This window comes from Anopheles maculipalpis, chromosome 3RL, assembly GCF_943734695.1.
Source record: "Anopheles maculipalpis chromosome 3RL, idAnoMacuDA_375_x, whole genome shotgun sequence".
Classification (NCBI taxonomy): domain Eukaryota; kingdom Metazoa; phylum Arthropoda; class Insecta; order Diptera; family Culicidae; genus Anopheles; species Anopheles maculipalpis.
In genome coordinates this window covers 89,757,337-89,773,683 of record NC_064872.1, presented here as the reverse complement: position 1 = coordinate 89,773,683, position 16,347 = coordinate 89,757,337, and the positions used below count along the sequence as shown (strand labels likewise).

General features: G+C 41.0%; 1 protein-coding gene across 1 annotated transcript in view; it reads right to left on the bottom strand.

The window, feature by feature from the left end:
* LOC126561967 (uncharacterized) overlaps nucleotides 1-16,347 on the bottom strand; it is a 76,591-nt gene that overhangs the window by 51,803 nt on the left and 8,441 nt on the right. The window lies entirely within an intron of this gene.

The following is a 16,347-nucleotide window of genomic DNA, read 5'->3' as shown; positions in this document are numbered from 1 at the left end:
GCTCCTGTTACTTTTGGTCACATTTTTCCGGCTCAAAAAGTTCACATTTTCTAACCAAAAATCCGGCAAAAATCTGCCAAATGCTACCTCTTCATGTGTTCTTCGCTCCTGTTACTGTTGGTCACATTTTTCCGGCTCAAAAAGTTCACATTTTCGAGCCAAAAATCCGCCAAAAATCTGCCAAATGCTACCTCTTCATGTGTTCTTCGCTCCTGTTGCTTTTGGTCACATTTTTCCGGCTCAAAAAGTTCACATTTTCGAGAGAAAAATCCGCCAAAAATCTGCCAAATGCTACCTCTTGATGTGTCCTTAGCTCCTGTTACTTTTGGTCACATTTTTCCGGCTCAAAAAGTTCAATTTTCCGAGTCAAAAATTCACCAAAAATCCGCCAAAAATCTGCCAAATGCTACCTCTTGATGTGTCCTTCGCTCCTGTTGCTTTTGGTCACATTTTTCCGGCTCAAAAAGTTCACATTTTCGAGAGAAAAATCCGCCAAAAATCTGCCAAATGCTACCTCTTGATGTGTCCTTCGCTCCTGTTACTTTTGGTCACATTTTTCCGGCTCAAAAAGTTCACATTTTCGAGAGAAAAATCCGCCAAAAATCCGCCAAAAATCTGCCAAATGCTACCTCTTGATGTGTCCTTCGCTCCTGTTACTTTTGGTCACATTTTTCCGGCTCAAAAAGTTCACATTTTCTAACCAAAAATCCGGCAAAAATCTGCCAAATGCTACCTCTTCATGTATTCTTCGCTCCTGTTGCTTTTGGTCACATTTTTCCGGCTCAAAAATTTAACATTTTCGAGCCAAAAATCCGCCAAAAATCTGCCAAATGCTACCTCTTGATGTGTCCTTCGCTCCTGTTACTTTTGGTCACATTTTTCCGGCTCAAAAAGTTCACATTTTCGAGAGAAAAATCCGCCAAAAATCTGCCAAATGCTACCTCTTGATGTGTCCTTCGCTCCTGTTACTTTTGGTCACATTTTTCCGACCCAAAAATTTCACATTTTCGAGCCAAAAATCCGCCAAAAATCTGCCAAACGCTACCTCTTGATGTGTCCTTCGCTCCTGTTACTTTTGTTCACATTTTTCCGGCTCAAAAAGTTCACATTTTCGAGCCAAAAATCCGCCAAAAATCTGCCAAATGCTACCTCTTGATGTGTCCTTCGCTCCTGTTACTTTTGGTCACATTTTTCCGGCTCAAAAAGTTCACATTTTCGAGCCAAAAATCCGCCAAAAATCTGCCAAATGCTACCTCTTGATGTGTCCTTCGCTCCTGTTACTTTTGGTCACATTTTTCCGGCTCAAAAAGTTCACATTTTCTAACCAAAAATCCGGCAAAAATCTGCCAAATGCTACCTCTTCATGTGTCCTTCACTCCTGTTACTTTTGGTCACATTTTTCCGGCTCAAAAAGTTCACATTTTCGAGAGAAAAATCCGCCAAAAATCTGCCAAATGCTACCTCTTGATGTGTCCTTAGCTCCTGTTACTTTTGGTCACATTTTTCCGGCTCAAAAAGTTCACATTTTCGAGAGAAAAATCAGCCAAAAATCTGCCAAATGCTACCTCTTGGTGAGTCCTTCGCTCCTGTTACTTTTGGTCACATTTTTCCGGCTCAAAAATTTCACATTTTCGAACCAAAAATCCGCCAAAATTCTGCCAAATGCTACCTCTTGATGTGTCCTTCGCTCCTGTTGCTTTTGGTCACATTTTTCCGGCTCAAAAAGTTCACATTTTCGAGCCAAAAATCCGCCAAAAATCTGCCAAATGCTACCTCTTGATGTGTCCTTCGCTCCTGTTACTTTTGGTCACATTTTTCCGGCTCAAAAAGTTCACATTTTCGAGAGAAAAATCAGCCAAAAATCTTCCAAACGCTACCTCTTGGTGAGTCCTTCGCTCCTGTTACTTTTGGTCACATTTTTCCGGCTCAAAAATTTCACATTTTCGAACCAAAAATCCGCCAAAAATCTGCCAAATGCTACCTCTTGATGTGTCCTTCGCTCCTGTTACTTTTGGTCACATTTTTCCGGCTCAAAAAGTTCACATTTTCGAGCCAAAAATCCGCCAAAAATCTGCCAAATGCTACCTCTTGATGTGTCCTTCGCTCCTGTTACTTTTGGTCACATTTTTCCGGCTCAAAAAGTTCACATTTTCGAGAGAAAAATCCGCCAAAAATCTGCCAAATGCTACCTCTTGATGTGTCCTTAGCTCCTGTTACTTTTGGTCACATTTTTCCGGCTCAAAAATTTAACATTTTCGAGCCAAAAATCCGCCAAAAATCTGCCAAATGCTACCTCTTGATGTGTCCTTCGCTCCTGTTACTTTTGGTCACATTTTTCCGGCTCAAAAAGTTCACATTTTCGAGCCAAAAATCCGCCAAATGCTACCTCCTGATGTGTCCTTCGCTCCTGTTACTTTTGGTCACATTTTTCCGGCTCAAAAAGTTCACATTTTCGAGAGAAAAATCCGCCAAAAATCTGCCAAATTCTACCTCTTGATGTGTCCTTCGCTCCTGTTACTTTTGGTCACATTTTTCCGACCCAAAAATTTCACATTTTCGAGCCAAAAATCCGCCAAAAATCTGCCAAACGCTACCTCTTGATGTGTCCTTCGCTCCTGTTACTTTTGTTCACATTTTTCCGGCTCAAAAAGTTCACATTTTCTAACCAAAAATCCGGCAAAAATCTGCCAAATGCTACCTCTTCATGTGTTCTTCGCTCCTGTTACTTTTGGTCACATTTTTCCGGCTCAAAAATTTAACATTTTCGAGCCAAAAATCCGCCAAAAATCTGCCAAATGCTACCTCTTGATGTGTCCTTCGCTCCTGTTACTTTTGGTCACATTTTTCCGGCTCAAAAATTTCACATTTTCGAACCAAAAATCCGCCAAAATTCTGCCAAATGCTACCTCTTGATGTGTCCTTCGCTCCTGTTACTTTTGGTCACATTTTTCCGGCTCAAAAAGTTCACATTTTCGAGCCAAAAATCCGCCAAAAATCTGCCAAATGCTACCTCTTGATGTGTCCTTCGCTCCTGTTACTTTTGGTCACATTTTTCCGGCTCAAAAAGTGCACATTTTCTAACCAAAAATCCGGCAAAAATCTGCCAAATGCTACCTCTTCATGTGTTCTTCGCTCCTGTTACTTTTGGTCACATTTTTCCGGCTCAAAAATTTAACATTTTTGAGCCAAAAATCCGCCAAAAATCTGCCAAATGCTACCTCTTGATGTGTCCTTCGCTCCTGTTACTTTTGGTCACATTTTTCCGGCTCAAAAAGTTCACATTTTCGAGAGAAAAATCCGCCAAAAATCTGCCAAATGCTACCTCTTGATGTGTCCTTCGCTCCTGTTACTTTTGGTCACATTTTTCCGACCCAAAAATTTCACATTTTCGAGCCAAAAATCCGCCAAAAATCTGCCAAACGCTACCTCTTGATGTGTCCTTCGCTCCTGTTACTTTTGTTCACATTTTTCCGGCTCAAAAAGTTCACATTTTCTAACCAAAAATCCGGCAAAAATCTGCCAAATGCTACCTCTTGATGTGTCCTTCGCTCCTGTTACTGTTGGTCACATTTTTCCGGCTCATAAATTTCACATTTTCGAACCAAAAATCCGGCAAAAATCTGCCAAATGCTACCTCTTGGTGAGTCCTTCGCTCCTGTTACTTTTGGTCACATTTTTCCGGCTCAAAAATTTCATATTTTCGAACCAAAAATCCGCCAAAATTCTGCCAAATGCTACCTCTTGATGTGTCCTTAGCTCCTGTTACTTTTGGTCACATTTTTCCGGCTCAAAAAGTTCACATTTTCGAGAGAAAAATCAGCCAAAAATCTGCCAAATGCTACCTGTTGGTGAGTCCTTCGCTCCTGTTACTTTTGGTCACATTTTTCCGGCTCAAAAATTTCATATTTTCGAACCAAAAATCCGCCAAAATTCTGCCAAATGCTACCTCTTGATGTGTCCTTCGCTCCTGTTGCTTTTGGTCACATTTTTCCGGCTCAAAAATTTAACATTTTCGAGCCAAAAATCCGCCAAAAATCTGCCAAATGCTACCTCTTGATGTGTCCTTCGCTCCTGTTACTTTTGGTCACATTTTTCCGGCTCAAAAAGTTCACATTTTCGAGCCAAAAATCCGCCAAAAATCTGCCAAATGCTACCTCTTGATGTGTCCTTCGCTCCTGTTACTTTTGGTCACATTTTTCCGGCTCAAAAAGTTCACATTTTCTAACCAAAAATCCGGCAAAAATCTGCCAAATGCTACCTCTTCATGTGTTCTTCGCTCCTGTTACTTTTGGTCACATTTTTCCGGCTCAAAAATTTAACATTTTCGAGCCAAAAATCCGCCAAAAATCTGCCAAATGCTACCTCTTGATGTGTCCTTCGCTCCTGTTACTTTTGGTCACATTTTTCCGGCTCAAAAAGTTCACATTTTCGAGAGAAAAATCCGCCAAAAATCTGCCAAATGCTACCTCTTGATGTGTCCTTCGCTCCTGTTACTTTTGGTCACATTTTTCCGGCTCAAAAATTTCACATTTTCGAGCAAAAAATCCGCCAAAAATCTGCCAAACGCTACCTCTTGATGTGTCCTTCGCTCCTGTTACTTTTGTTCACATTTTTCCGGCTCAAAAAGTTCACATTTTCTAACCAAAAATCCGGCAAAAATCTGCCAAATGCTACCTCTTGATGTGTCCTTCGCTCCTGTTACTGTTGGTCACATTTTTCCGGCTCAAAAAGTTCACATTTTCGAACCAAAAATCCGCCAAAAATCTGCCAAATGCTACCTCTTGATGTGTCCTTCGCTCCTGTTACTTTTGGTCACATTTTTCCGGCTCAAAAAGTTCACATTTTCGAGCCAAAAATCCGCCAAAAATCTGCCAAATGCTACCTCTTCATGTGTCCTTCGCTCCTGTTACTTTTGGTCACATTTTTCCGGCTCAAAAAGTTCACATTTTCTAACCAAAAATCCGGCAAAAATCTGCCAAATGCTACCTCTTGGTGAGTCCTTCGCTCCTGTTACTTTTGGTCACATTTTTCCGGCTCAAAAATTTCATATTTTCGAGCCAAAAATCCGCCAAAATTCTGCCAAATGCTACCTCTTGATGTGTCCTTCGCTCCTGTTGCTTTTGGTCACATTTTTCCGGCTCAAAAATTTAACATTTTCGAGCCAAAAATCCGCCAAAAATCTGCCAAATGCTACCTCTTGATGTATCCTTCGCTCCTGTTACTTTTGGTCACATTTTTCCGGCTCAAAAAGTTCACATTTTCAAACCAAAAATCCGCCAAAAATCTGCCAAATGCTACCTCTTCATGTGTTCTTCGCTCCTGTTGCTTTTGGTCACATTTTTCCGGCTCAAAAATTTAACATTTTCGAGCCAAAAATCCGCCAAAAATCTGCCAAATGCTACCTCTTGATGTGTCCTTCGCTCCTGTTACTTTTGGTCACATTTTTCCGGCTCAAAAAGTTCACATTTTCGAGCCAAAAATCCGCCAAATGCTACCTCCTGATGTGTCCTTCGCTCCTGTTACTTTTGGTCACATTTTTCCGGCTCAAAAAGTTCACATTTTCGAGAGAAAAATCCGCCAAAAATCTGCCAAATGCTACCTCTTGATGTGTCCTTCGCTCCTGTTACTTTTGGTCACATTTTTCCGACCCAAAAATTTCACATTTTCGAGCCAAAAATCCGCCAAAAATCTGCCAAACGCTACCTCTTGATGTGTCCTTCGCTCCTGTTACTTTTGTTCACATTTTTCCGGCTCAAAAAGTTCACATTTTCTAACCAAAAATCCGGCAAAAATCTGCCAAATGCTACCTCTTGATGTGTCCTTCGCTCCTGTTACTGTTGGTCACATTTTTCCGGCTCAAAAATTTCACATTTTCGAACCAAAAATCCGCCAAAAATCTGCCAAATGCTACCTCTTGGTGAGTCCTTCGCTCCTGTTACTTTTGGTCACATTTTTCCGGCTCAAAAAGTTCACATTTTCGAGAGAAAAATCCGCCAAAAATCTGCCAAATGCTACCTCTTGATGTGTCCTTCGCTCCTGTTACTTTTGGTCACATTTTTCCGACCCAAAAATTTCACATTTTCGAGCCAAAAATCCGCCAAAAATCTGCCAAACGCTACCTCTTGATGTGTCCTTCGCTCCTGTTACTTTTGTTCACATTTTTCCGGCTCAAAAAGTTCACATTTTCTAACCAAAAATCCGGCAAAAATCTGCCAAATGCTACCTCTTGATGTGTCCTTCGCTCCTGTTACTGTTGGTCACATTTTTCCGGCTCAAAAATTTCACATTTTCGAACCAAAAATCCGCCAAAAATCTGCCAAATGCTACCTCTTGGTGAGTCCTTCGCTCCTGTTACTTTTGGTCACATTTTTCCGGCTCAAAAAGTTCACATTTTCGAGAGAAAAATCCGCCAAAAATCTGCCAAATGCTACCTCTTGGTGAGTCCTTCGCTCCTGTTACTTTTGGTCACATTTTTCCGGCTCAAAAAGTTCACATTTTCGAGCCAAAAATCCGCCAAAAATCTGCCAAATGCTACCTCTTGATGTGTCCTTCGCTCCTGTTACTTTTGGTCACATTTTTCCGGCTCAAAAAGTTCACATTTTCTAACCAAAAATCCGCCAAAAATCTGCCAAATGCTACCTCTTCATGTGTTCTTCGCTCCTGTTACTTTTGGTCACATTTTTCCGGCTCAAAAATTTAACATTTTCGAGCCAAAAATCCGCCAAAAATCTGCCAAATGCTACCTCTTGATGTGTCCTTCGCTCCTGTTACTTTTGGTCACATTTTTCCGGCTCAAAAAGTTCACATTTTCGAGAGAAAAATCCGCCAAAAATCTGCCAAATGCTACCTCTTGATGTGTCCTTCGCTCCTGTTACTTTTGGTCACATTTTTCCGACCCAAAAATTTCACATTTTCGAGCCAAAAATCCGCCAAAAATCTGCCAAACGCTACCTCTTGATGTGTCCTTCGCTCCTGTTACTTTTGTTCACATTTTTCCGGCTCAAAAAGTTCACATTTTCTAACCAAAAATCCGGCAAAAATCTGCCAAATGCTACCTCTTGATGTGTCCTTCGCTCCTGTTACTGTTGGTCACATTTTTCCGGCTCATAAATTTCACATTTTCGAACCAAAAATCCGCCAAAAATCTGCCAAATGCTACCTCTTCATGTGTTCTTCACTCCTGTTACTTTTGGTCACATTTTTCCGGCTCAAAAAGTTCACATTTTCGAGAGAAAAATCCGCCAAAAATCTGCCAAATGCTACCTCTTGATGTGTCCTTAGCTCCTGTTACTTTTGGTCACATTTTTCCGGCTCAAAAAGTTCACATTTTCGAGAGAAAAATCAGCCAAAAATCTGCCAAATGCTACCTGTTGGTGAGTCCTTCGCTCCTGTTACTTTTGGTCACATTTTTCCGGCTCAAAAATTTCATATTTTCGAACCAAAAATCCGCCAAAATTCTGCCAAATGCTACCTCTTGATGTGTCCTTCGCTCCTGTTGCTTTTGGTCACATTTTTCCGGCTCAAAAATTTAACATTTTCGAGCCAAAAATCCGCCAAAAATCTGCCAAATGCTACCTCTTGATGTGTCCTTCGCTCCTGTTACTTTTGGTCACATTTTTCCGGCTCAAAAAGTTCACATTTTCGAGAGAAAAATCAGCCAAAAATCTTCCAAACGCTACCTCTTGGTGAGTCCTTCGCTCCTGTTACTTTTGGTCACATTTTTCCGGCTCAAAAAGTTCACATTTTCGAACCAAAAATCCGCCAAAAATCTGCCAAATGCTACCTCTTGATGTGTCCTTCGCTCCTGTTACTTTTGGTCACATTTTTCCGGCTCAAAAATTTCACATTTTCGAGCCAAAAATCCGCCAAAAATCTGCCAAATGCTACCTCTTGATGTGTCCTTCGCTCCTGTTACTTTTGGTCACATTTTTCCGGCTCAAAAAGTTCACATTTTCTAACCAAAAATCCGGCAAAAATCTGCCAAATGCTACCTCTTCATGTGTTCTTCGCTCCTGTTACTTTTGGTCACATTTTTCCGGCTCAAAAATTTAACATTTTCGAGCCAAAAATCCGCCAAAAATCTGCCAAATGCTACCTCTTGATGTGTCCTTCGCTCCTGTTACTTTTGGTCACATTTTTCCGGCTCAAAAATTTCACATTTTCGAACCAAAAATCCGCCAAAATTCTGCCAAATGCTACCTCTTGATGTGTCCTTCGCTCCTGTTACTTTTGGTCACATTTTTCCGGCTCAAAAAGTTCACATTTTCGAGCCAAAAATCCGCCAAAAATCTGCCAAATGCTACCTCTTGATGTGTCCTTCGCTCCTGTTACTTTTGGTCACATTTTTCCGGCTCAAAAAGTGCACATTTTCTAACCAAAAATCCGGCAAAAATCTGCCAAATGCTACCTCTTCATGTGTTCTTCGCTCCTGTTGCTTTTGGTCACATTTTTCCGGCTCAAAAATTTAACATTTTCGAGCCAAAAATCCGCCAAAAATCTGCCAAATGCTACCTCTTGATGTGTCCTTCGCTCCTGTTACTTTTGGTCACATTTTTCCGGCTCAAAAAGTTCACATTTTCGAGAGAAAAATCCGCCAAAAATCTGCCAAATGCTACCTCTTGATGTGTCCTTCGCTCCTGTTACTTTTGGTCACATTTTTCCGGCTCAAAAATTTCACATTTTCGAGCCAAAAATCCGCCAAAAATCTGCCAAACGCTACCTCTTGATGTGTCCTTCGCTCCTGTTACTTTTGTTCACATTTTTCCGGCTCAAAAAGTTCACATTTTCTAACCAAAAATCCGGCAAAAATCTGCCAAATGCTACCTCTTGATGTGTCCTTCGCTCCTGTCACTGTTGGTCACATTTTTCCGGCTCAAAACGTTCACATTTTCGAACCAAAAATCCGCCAAAAATCTGCCAAATGCTACCTCTTGATGTGTCCTTCGCTCCTGTTACTTTTGGTCACATTTTTCCGGCTCAAAAAGTTCACATTTTCGAGCCAAAAATCCGCCAAAAATCTGCCAAATGCTACCTCTTGATGTATCCTTCGCTCCTGTTACTTTTGGTCACATTTTTCCGGCTCAAAAAGTTCACATTTTCAAACCAAAAATCCGCCAAAAATCTGCCAAATGCTACCTCTTCATGTGTTCTTCGCTCCTGTTACTTTTGGTCACATTTTTCCGGCTCAAAAATTTCACATTTTCGAACCAAAAATCCGCCAAAAATCTGCCAAATGCTACCTCTTGGTGAGTCCTTCGCTCCTGTTACTTTTGGTCACATTTTTCCGGCTCAAAAAGTTCACATTTTCGAGAGAAAAATCCGCCAAAAATCTGCCAAATGCTACCTCTTGGTGAGTCCTTCGCTCCTGTTACTTTTGGTCACATTTTTCCGGCTCAAAAAGTTCACATTTTCGAGCCAAAAATCCGCCAAAAATCTGCCAAATGCTACCTCTTCATGTGTTCTTCGCTCCTGTTACTTTTGGTCACATTTTTCCGGCTCAAAAAGTTCACATTTTCTAACCAAAAATCCGCCAAAAATCTGCCAAATGCTACCTCTTCATGTGTTCTTCGCTCCTGTTGCTTTTGGTCACATTTTTCCGGCTCAAAAATTTAACATTTTCGAGCCAAAAATCCGCCAAAAATCTGCCAAATGCTACCTCTTGATGTGTCCTTCGCTCCTGTTACTTTTGGTCACATTTTTCCGGCTCAAAAAGTTCACATTTTCGAGAGAAAAATCCGCCAAAAATCTGCCAAATGCTACCTCTTGATGTGTCCTTCGCTCCTGTTACTTTTGGTCACATTTTTCCGACCCAAAAATTTCACATTTTCGAGCCAAAAATCCGCCAAAAATCTGCCAAACGCTACCTCTTGATGTGTCCTTCGCTCCTGTTACTTTTGTTCACATTTTTCCGGCTCAAAAAGTTCACATTTTCTAACCAAAAATCCGGCAAAAATCTGCCAAATGCTACCTCTTGATGTGTCCTTCGCTCCTGTTACTGTTGGTCACATTTTTCCGGCTCATAAATTTCACATTTTCGAACCAAAAATCCGCCAAAAATCTGCCAAATGCTACCTCTTCATGTGTTCTTCACTCCTGTTACTTTTGGTCACATTTTTCCGGCTCAAAAAGTTCACATTTTCGAGAGAAAAATCCGCCAAAAATCTGCCAAATGCTACCTCTTGATGTGTCCTTAGCTCCTGTTACTTTTGGTCACATTTTTCCGGCTCAAAAAGTTCACATTTTCGAGAGAAAAATCAGCCAAAAATCTGCCAAATGCTACCTGTTGGTGAGTCCTTCGCTCCTGTTACTTTTGGTCACATTTTTCCGGCTCAAAAATTTCATATTTTCGAACCAAAAATCCGCCAAAATTCTGCCAAATGCTACCTCTTGATGTGTCCTTCGCTCCTGTTGCTTTTGGTCACATTTTTCCGGCTCAAAAATTTAACATTTTCGAGCCAAAAATCCGCCAAAAATCTGCCAAATGCTACCTCTTGATGTGTCCTTCGCTCCTGTTACTTTTGGTCACATTTTTCCGGCTCAAAAAGTTCACATTTTCGAGAGAAAAATCAGCCAAAAATCTTCCAAACGCTACCTCTTGGTGAGTCCTTCGCTCCTGTTACTTTTGGTCACATTTTTCCGGCTCAAAAAGTTCACATTTTCGAACCAAAAATCCGCCAAAAATCTGCCAAATGCTACCTCTTGATGTGTCCTTCGCTCCTGTTACTTTTGGTCACATTTTTCCGGCTCAAAAAGTTCACATTTTCGAGCCAAAAATCCGCCAAAAATCTGCCAAATGCTACCTCTTGATGTGTCCTTCGCTCCTGTTACTTTTGGTCACATTTTTCCGGCTCAAAAAGTTCACATTTTCTAACCAAAAATCCGGCAAAAATCTGCCAAATGCTACCTCTTCATGTGTTCTTCGCTCCTGTTACTTTTGGTCACATTTTTCCGGCTCAAAAATTTAACATTTTCGAGCCAAAAATCCGCCAAAAATCTGCCAAATGCTACCTCTTGATGTGTCCTTCGCTCCTGTTACTTTTGGTCACATTTTTCCGGCTCAAAAATTTCACATTTTCGAACCAAAAATCCGCCAAAATTCTGCCAAATGCTACCTCTTGATGTGTCCTTCGCTCCTGTTACTTTTGGTCACATTTTTCCGGCTCAAAAAGTTCACATTTTCGAGCCAAAAATCCGCCAAAAATCTGCCAAATGCTACCTCTTGATGTGTCCTTCGCTCCTGTTACTTTTGGTCACATTTTTCCGGCTCAAAAAGTGCACATTTTCTAACCAAAAATCCGGCAAAAATCTGCCAAATGCTACCTCTTCATGTGTTCTTCGCTCCTGTTGCTTTTGGTCACATTTTTCCGGCTCAAAAATTTAACATTTTCGAGCCAAAAATCCGCCAAAAATCTGCCAAATGCTACCTCTTGATGTGTCCTTCGCTCCTGTTACTTTTGGTCACATTTTTCCGGCTCAAAAAGTTCACATTTTCGAGAGAAAAATCCGCCAAAAATCTGCCAAATGCTACCTCTTGATGTGTCCTTCGCTCCTGTTACTTTTGGTCACATTTTTCCGGCTCAAAAATTTCACATTTTCGAGCCAAAAATCCGCCAAAAATCTGCCAAACGCTACCTCTTGATGTGTCCTTCGCTCCTGTTACTTTTGTTCACATTTTTCCGGCTCAAAAAGTTCACATTTTCTAACCAAAAATCCGGCAAAAATCTGCCAAATGCTACCTCTTGATGTGTCCTTCGCTCCTGTCACTGTTGGTCACATTTTTCCGGCTCAAAACGTTCACATTTTCGAACCAAAAATCCGCCAAAAATCTGCCAAATGCTACCTCTTGATGTGTCCTTCGCTCCTGTTACTTTTGGTCACATTTTTCCGGCTCAAAAAGTTCACATTTTCGAGCCAAAAATCCGCCAAAAATCTGCCAAATGCTACCTCTTCATGTGTCCTTCGCTCCTGTTACTTTTGGTCACATTTTTCTGGCTCAAAAATTTAACATTTTCTAACCAAAAATCCGGCAAAAATCTGCCAAATGCTACCTCTTGGTGAGTCCTTCGCTCCTGTTACTTTTGGTCACATTTTTCCGGCTCAAAAATTTCATATTTTCGAACCAAAAATCCGCCAAAATTCTGCCAAATGCTACCTCTTGATGTGTCCTTCGCTCCTGTTGCTTTTGGTCACATTTTTCCGGCTCAAAAATTTAACATTTTCGAGCCAAAAATCCGCCAAAAATCTGCCAAATGCTACCTCTTGATGTGTCCTTCGCTCCTGTTACTTTTGGTCACATTTTTCCGGCTCAAAAAGTTCACATTTTCTAACCAAAAATCCGCCAAAAATCTGCCAAATGCTACCTCTTCATGTGTTCTTCGCTCCTGTTGCTTTTGGTCACATTTTTCCGGCTCAAAAATTTAACATTTTCGAGCCAAAAATCCGCCAAAAATCTGCCAAATGCTACCTCTTGATGTGTCCTTCGCTCCTGTTACTTTTGGTCACATTTTTCCGGCTCAAAAAGTTCACATTTTCGAGCCAAAAATCCGCCAAATGCTACCTCCTGATGTGTCCTTCGCTCCTGTTACTTTTGGTCACATTTTTCCGGCTCAAAAAGTTCACATTTTCGAGAGAAAAATCCGCCAAAAATCTGCCAAATGCTACCTCTTGATGTGTCCTTCGCTCCTGTTACTTTTGGTCACATTTTTCCGACCCAAAAATTTCACATTTTCGAGCCAAAAATCCGCCAAAAATCTGCCAAACGCTACCTCTTGATGTGTCCTTCGCTCCTGTTACTTTTGTTCACATTTTTCCGGCTCAAAAAGTTCACATTTTCTAACCAAAAATCCGGCAAAAATCTGCCAAATGCTACCTCTTGATGTGTCCTTCGCTCCTGTTACTGTTGGTCACATTTTTCCGGCTCAAAAATTTCACATTTTCGAACCAAAAATCCGCCAAAAATCTGCCAAATGCTACCTCTTGGTGAGTCCTTCGCTCCTGTTACTTTTGGTCACATTTTTCCGGCTCAAAAAGTTCACATTTTCGAGAGAAAAATCCGCCAAAAATCTGCCAAATGCTACCTCTTGATGTGTCCTTAGCTCCTGTTACTTTTGGTCACATTTTTCCGGCTCAAAAAGTTCACATTTTGGAGAGAAAAATCAGCCAAAAATCTGCCAAATGCTACCTCTTGGTGAGTCCTTCGCTCCTGTTACTTTTTGTCACATTTTTCCGGCTCAAAAATTTCACATTTTCGAACCAAAAATCCGCCAAAATTCTGCCAAATGCTACCTCTTGATGTGTCCTTCGCTCCTGTTGCTTTTGGTCACATTTTTCCGGCTCAAAAAGTTCACATTTTCGAGCCAAAAATCCGCCAAAAATCTGCCAAATGCTACCTCTTGATGTGTCCTTCGCTCCTGTTACTTTTGGTCACATTTTTCCGGCTCAAAAAGTTCACATTTTCGAGAGAAAAATCAGCCAAAAATCTTCCAAACGCTACCTCTTGGTGAGTCCTTCGCTCCTGTTACTTTTGGTCACATTTTTCCGGCTCAAAAAGTTCACATTTTCGAACCAAAAATCCGCCAAAAATCTGCCAAATGCTACCTCTTCATGTGTCCTTCGCTCCTGTTACTTTTGGTCACATTTTTCCGGCTCAAAAAGTTCACATTTTCGAGCCAAAAATCCGCCAAAAATCTGCCAAATGCTACCTCTTGATGTGTCCTTCGCTCCTGTTACTTTTGGTCACATTTTTCCGGCTCAAAAAGTTCACATTTTCTAACCAAAAATCCGCCAAAAATCTGCCAAATGCTACCTCTTCATGTGTTCTTCGCTCCTGTTGCTTTTGGTCACATTTTTCCGGCTCAAAAATTTAACATTTTCGAGCCAAAAATCCGCCAAAAATCTGCCAAATGCTACCTCTTGATGTGTCCTTCGCTCCTGTTACTTTTGGTCACATTTTTCCGGCTCAAAAAGTTCACATTTTCGAGCCAAAAATCCGCCAAATGCTACCTCCTGATGTGTCCTTCGCTCCTGTTACTTTTGGTCACATTTTTCCGGCTCAAAAAGTGCACATTTTCGAGCCAAAAATCCGCCAAATGCTACCTCCTGATGTGTCCTTCGCTCCTGTTACTTTTGGTCACATTTTTCCGGCTCAAAAAGTGCACATTTTCTAACCAAAAATCCGGCAAAAATCTGCCAAATGCTACCTCTTCATGTGTTCTTCGCTCCTGTTGCTTTTGGTCACATTTTTCCGGCTCAAAAATTTCAATTTTGCGAGCCAAAAATCCGCCAAAAATCTGCCAAATGCTACCTCTTGATGTGTCCTTCGCTCCTGTTACTTTTGGTCACATTTTTCCGACTCAAAAAGTTAGTTTCTTTTATCCCAAAATGCACCAGTGTTTTAAAAATGTTTTCTTTCAAATAAAAAGTAATTAAAATTTTAAAAAACTTACCTTACCTTTCCTTACCACCAATATTCTTTCTTCGCTTTCTTACCCTTTGAAATTCATTTCTCGATTGATAAACGTTTCTTTCAATTCAAACCTTTTTGGACACAACGCTTGATTCTTGATTGTTATGTTTTCCCATTGCTGCTGGCCTGCACCAGAGCTAGCACACGGGAATGACCTTTCGCCAAACCGAACACCGTCGATCCCGCATGAGAAACGATCAAATCATCGTTTCCCAACAGAACACACCAATGCTGGTCGCGATGTTGCTTGCTGCTCGCTTACCTTTTGGGAAAGAATCTCGTTTGGTCACATTCCAGCGGAGTCAGCCAGCCAGTCATGGTGTTGGTGAGCCTCGTCGAAGAGTGTGAAGGGAAATGGGAGTGGGTTTTATGCATTCCGTGGGTGGGTTTGGACCGATCTGCAACAAGCGAAATCGGTCGTGATTCATACGAAACGGGATGCGAATGCGATGTGCGAAGTTAAGAATCGTGATATGAGAAAACAATAAACGACAGAAAGAAAAGAACACAGTTTATCTTCCTTTTTTTCAATCAATTATCTCATTTTCTCTTGCAATTTTCTGTGTTTTATAATAGTTTATAGATTTACGCTCTCTGGTTTTTCTTTTATACATCCTAACTTATCCTTACGACTGAACGGGGGGCCCACAACTAAATTTAGGGATTCTCTTATACAGTTATAAAGATCATAATCACACTCCTGTTCCTTTCTTTTCCCAAAATACAATCATTTTCTTCTTAATCTTCCTAAATTCTCTATCGTTCATTGGGTAAGTAAACAGGTTTCTCCATCCTCACACACACCCGGGACAGATCAACCTGATGATGAGATCAAGCATCCATTGCTTCTTTTTGTTGTTGTGCGGCAAACACACACACACACGCTCACACCGTTACCATCGAAAGACGACGGCTACTAAGATCGATTCTAACCTCACTCTTTACAGCCTCCACAGGCTGTTGCTTTGGATCGTCTTCGTTCCCACAGATAATTAGATCCTTTCCCTACTGATCGGTGCGCGCTGCTGAGGAAGTCGCCAGCAACAGCAACTTCAGTTCTGATCCCTCTATTATCTTCGCCCTCTTCGTCGGCTATTCTTTCACCCTAATTCACCGCACAAACAATTTGCTTTCAATCACGAGCCGAGTTTGTTTAATCGACGTTCTCCGATTCGATTTCTTCTGATCTCTTTTCTAGGTGTTTTGTGGCGTTTCTTTTTGTAGGTGAGAAAAGAAAAAAAAGGCCCCAAAACTGAACATGTTTAACTAACACCGAATACAAACACTAATTAAAGCTTCACGTTCTCAATTAAGGAGTGGACGTTAGAAAACGCTTTTCCCTTGTTTTTCCTCCTTTCTTGTTCTACTTGTTGTTCCTCCCCAATTGTCTATGGCCCCCTCTGACTGTCTTGTCTCACCCTCCCACTGATCCCCCTTCCTCCCACTGATTGCATAATGACAAGGTTCTTGGTAAAAAGGTGTGTCTTGAGAACGCACGCACTCATTCAATACATATATGTGATCGATTATTTACAAAAGGGCACGCACATACGAAAGAAGTACCACTGAAGTCACGTTTAGAGGGACGCACATTTGAATATTCTGTATGGAATTCTTCAATTCGACGATGTAAACACACAGTGACAGCTAGTGACAGTACTAATCACTTATCGCTCTAAACGTGACTTATAAAAAAAATCATTAAATTATAATTCTGGTAATAAGAGTTAATTAAAGCGCAACTGTAAACAGCAAAAATTAAAAACATAAACGCATACTAAAGTACTCTATGTATCACAAACAAATAATTATCATGTACGAAATCTTCTTCCCCGTTTCTTCGATGGCCGCTTACTGTCTCGCGCTCACTGTCTAATATTGCA